General features: G+C 39.1%; 1 non-coding gene across 1 annotated transcript; it reads right to left on the bottom strand.

Moving 5' to 3' along the window:
• Positions 1-4047: 4047 nt before the first annotated feature.
• On the bottom strand, positions 4048-4155 carry LOC130937155 (small nucleolar RNA R71). Its single transcript, XR_009068386.1, has one exon. It is a non-coding gene; the product is annotated as a small nucleolar RNA R71 (small nucleolar RNA).
• Between the last annotated feature and the right edge of the window lie 218 nt (positions 4156-4373).

Genomic DNA, 4373 nt, shown 5'->3' with positions numbered 1-4373 from the left:
CTTGTTGTGATTTACTATACTCTTCTTTTGTACCTTCCAAGTGTTTGATGAAATGCTTGAAAGGATGTTAGAGTAGAATTTTATGTTCTTGGCTTGGGAAGGTAACTTAGGATTTTTTGAGTTACTAATGTCCAAGTAATTGATAGTTGATAGCCATTGACTCTAGCCTTCATTAATTCAATTAGTGAAAAGCTAGGATTTATGGACTTTGATTGATATAGCTCACTTGACCTTCCTTTGCTATTAGTTAGAGGATGACTTAGTGGGATTGATCCTTGCAACTATCATAACTGTGGCTAGTGATAAGGATAGAGATCCTTGACCACCAGACCTTGCTGATGAGCGGATAATTTGTACCCTTTTTGGCATTGTTTTTAGTATGTTTTTAGTAGTTTTAGTTGAGTTCTTAGTATATTTTTATTAGTTTTTAGTTAAAATTCACTTTTCTGGACTTTACTATGAGTTTGTGTGTTTTTCTGTGATTTCAGGTATTTTCTGGCTGAAATTGAGGGACCTGAGCAAAAATCTGATTCAGAGACTGAAAAGGACTGCAGATGCTGTTGGATTCTGACCTCCCTGCACTCGAAGTGGATTTTCTGGAGCTACAGAAGCCCAATTGGCGCGCTCTCAACGGCGTTGGAAAGTAGACATCCTGGGCTTTCCAGCAATATATGATAGTCTATACTTTGCCTAAGATTTGATGGCCCAAACCGGCGTTCAAAGTCACCCTCAGAAATTCCAGCGTTAAACGCCGGAACTAGCACCTAAATGGGAGTTAAACGCCCAAACTGGCATAAAAGCTGGCGTTTAACTCCAAGAAGAGTCTCTACACGAAATTGCTTCATTGCTCAGCCCAAGCACACACTAAGTGGGCCCGGAAGTGGATTTTTATGTCATTTACTCATCTCTGTAAACCCTAGGCTACTAGTTTTCTATAAGTAGGACCTTTTCCTATTGTATTTAGATATATCGGGGTAGCTATCTTCATTTTATGCTATCTTAGATCATTGGGAGGCTGGCCATTCGGCCATGCCTAGACCTTGTTCTTATGTATTTTCAACGGTGGAGTTTCTACACACCATAGATTAAGGTGTGGAGCTCTGCTGTACCTCGAGTATTAATGCAATTACTATTGTTCTTCTATTCAATTCCGCTTGTTCTTTGTCCAAGATATCACTTGTTCTTCAACTTGATAAATGTGATGATCCGTGACACTCATCATCATTCTCACCTATGAACAAGGTGACTGACAACCACCTTTGTTCTACAAGCAACCAAGGCTCTAGTGTTTATCTCTTGGATTCCTGATACACGATGCATGGTTGATCGCCTAACAACCGAGTGCTCACCTGACAAACGAGCCAGCCATTCCGTGAGATCAGAGTCTTCGTGGTATAGGCGAGAACTGATGGCGGCATTCAAGAGAATCCGGAAGGTCTAACCTTGTCTGTGGTATTCTGAGTAGGATTCAATGATTGAATGACTGTGACGTGCTTCAAACTCCTAGCAGGCGGGGCGTTAGTGACAGACGCAAAAGAATCACTGGATTCTATTCCGGCCTGACCGAGAACCGACAGCTGATTAGCCATATGCTGTGACAGAGCATAGGAACATTTTCACTGAGAGGATGGGAGGTAGCCACTGACAACGGTGAAACCCTACATAAGCTTGCCATGGAAAGGAGTAAGAAGGATTGGATGAAGACAGTAGGAAAGCAGAGAGACGGAAGGGAAGGCATCTTCATACGCTTATCTGAAGTTCCTACCAATGAATTACATAAGTACCTCTATCTTTATCTTTATGCTTTATTCGTATATTACTATACCCATTTGAGTCTGCCTGACTAAGATTTACAAGGTGACCATAGCTTGCTTCATACCAACAATCTTTGTGGGATCGACCCTTACTCACGTAAGGTTTATTACTTGGACGACCCAGTGCACTTGCTGGTTAGTTGTGCAAAGTTGTGTTTATGCCATGGTATTGAGCACCAAGTTCTTGGGGCCATTACTAGGGATTATTTGAGTTGTGAAAAGTAGTGATCACAATTTTGCACACCAAGTTTTTGGCGCCGTTGCCGGGGATTGTTTTGTGTATGGACAACTGACGGTTCATCTTGTTGCTTAGATTAGGTATTTTTCTTCAGAGTTTTTAAGAAGGAATTCTAGTGTTTCATGATGATCTATTGAAGTCTGGCTGGCTGAGAAGCCATGCCTAATCTTATTGGACCGAGGTTTCAACTGATCATCACAAGAGCTTGTTGATCTCTATCAATCTTGCTATTGGAGCAATGATCTGCTAAGGCTTGGCTGGCCATTGGCCATGTCTAGTGTTTTGGACCGAAGCTTTCTTTGAAAGCTTGGCTGGCTGTGAAGCCATGTCTAATTCCTGGACCGGAGTCTTAGACTAGCATTGCAATGATTCCTGGAATCCGAATTAAGAATTCTGAAACTTTTATTTTCTATTTCCATACAATTTTCGAAAAAAAAAACACAAAAAAAAAATTTTCAAAATCATAAAAACCAAAAATATTTTATGTTTCTTGTTTGAGTCTAGTGTCTAATTTTAAGTTTGGTGTCTTGCATGTATTGTTTATTTGATCTTGGTTCTACTTTCAAGTCAATAGTACAGGGAACTGAAGATTTAGAACATGCAGCAGAGGAATTACACAGAAAAAGCTGGGCGTTCAAAACGCCCAGTGAAGAAGGATAGACTGGCGTTTAAACGCCAGCCAGGGTGCCTGGTTGGGCGTTTAACGCCCAAAAAGGTAGCATTTTGGGCGTTAAACGCCAGAATGGATACCATTCTGGGCGTTTAACACCAGGATGGCACAAGGGGAAGGATTTTGTTTTCAAATCAATTTTTTTTCAAGTTTTCAAAGTTTTTCAAAATCAAATCTTTTTCAAATCATATCTTTTCAATCAAATGTTTTCAAAATCAATTTCTTTCCTTTTTCCAAAGATACTTGCTAACAATTAATGATTTGATTGAACATTCCAAGTATGTTGCCTTTTCTGTTGAGAAAGGTTTAATGTTTGAATCATATCTTTTCTTGTTAGGTAAGTCATTAATTTTTAAAATCAAATCTTTTTAAAATTGTTTTCAAATCATATCTTCTCAATCACATCTTTTTAAAACTAATCATATCTTCTTAACCACATCTTTTTCAAAATAGTTTTCAATCAAATCTTTTTGACTTCTAATTTCAAAATCTTTTTCAAAAATCACTTGTTTTCTTTCCCACTCTTATTTTCGAAAATTAATTAGTGTTTTTCAAAATATTTTCAATTTCTTTAACTTAATTTTCGAAAATTCTCTTCCCCTCTTCCCACATCCTTCTATTTATGGAGTACCACTCCTTCTCAATGCACAATTCGAACTCTATCTGATTAAGTTTGAATTCTTCTACCTCTTTCTTCTATTTTTCTGTTCTTCTGACACCTCAAGGAATCTCTATACTATGACATAGAGGATTCCACATTTTCTTGTTCTCTTCTCTTTCATATGAGCAGGAGCAGAGACAAAGGCATTCTTGTTGAAGCTGACCCTGAACCTGAAAGGACCTTGAAGTGAAAGCTAAGAGAAGCTAAGGCACAACTCTCTATAGAGGACCTAACAGAGATCTTCAAAGAAGAAGAACCCATGGCAGCCGAAAACAACAACAATGCAAACAATGCAAGGAAGGTGCTGGGTGACTTTACTGCACCTACTCCTGACTTCTATGGGAGAAGCATCTCTATCCCTGCCATTGGAGCAAACAACTTTGAGCTTAAGCCTCAATTAGTTTCTCTAATGCAACAGAATTGCAAGTTCCATGGACTTCCATTGGAAGATCCTCATCAGTTCTTAGCTGAATTCTTGCAAATCTGTGACACTGTCAAGACTAATGGGGTAGACCCTAAGGTCTATAGACTTATGCTATTCCCTTTTGCTGTAAGAGACAGAGCTAGAACATGGTTGGACTCACAACCTAAAGAAAGCCTGGACTCTTGGGAAAAGCTAGTCAATGCCTTCTTGGCAAAGTTCTTTCCACCTCAAAAATTGAGTAAGCTTAGAGTGGAAGTCCAAACCTTCAGACAGAAGGATGGAGAATCCCTCTATGAAGCTTGGGAAAGATACAAACAATTGATCAGAAAATGCCCTTCTGACATGCTTTCTGAATGGAGCATCATAGGTATTTTCTATGATGGTCTCTCTGAACTATCCAAGATGTCTTTGGATAGCTCTGCTGGAGGATCTCTTCATTTGAAGAAAACGCCTACAGAAGCTCAAGAGCTGATTGAAATGGTTGCAAATAACCAATTCATGTACACTTCTGAAAGGAATCCTGTGAACAATGGGGCAAATCAGAAGAAATGAGTTCTTGAGATTGA

This window comes from Arachis stenosperma, chromosome 6, assembly GCF_014773155.1.
Source record: "Arachis stenosperma cultivar V10309 chromosome 6, arast.V10309.gnm1.PFL2, whole genome shotgun sequence".
NCBI lineage: Eukaryota > Viridiplantae > Streptophyta > Magnoliopsida > Fabales > Fabaceae > Arachis > Arachis stenosperma.
Note: the sequence above shows the minus strand (reverse complement) of the source record. Positions and strands in the feature narration are given on the sequence as shown.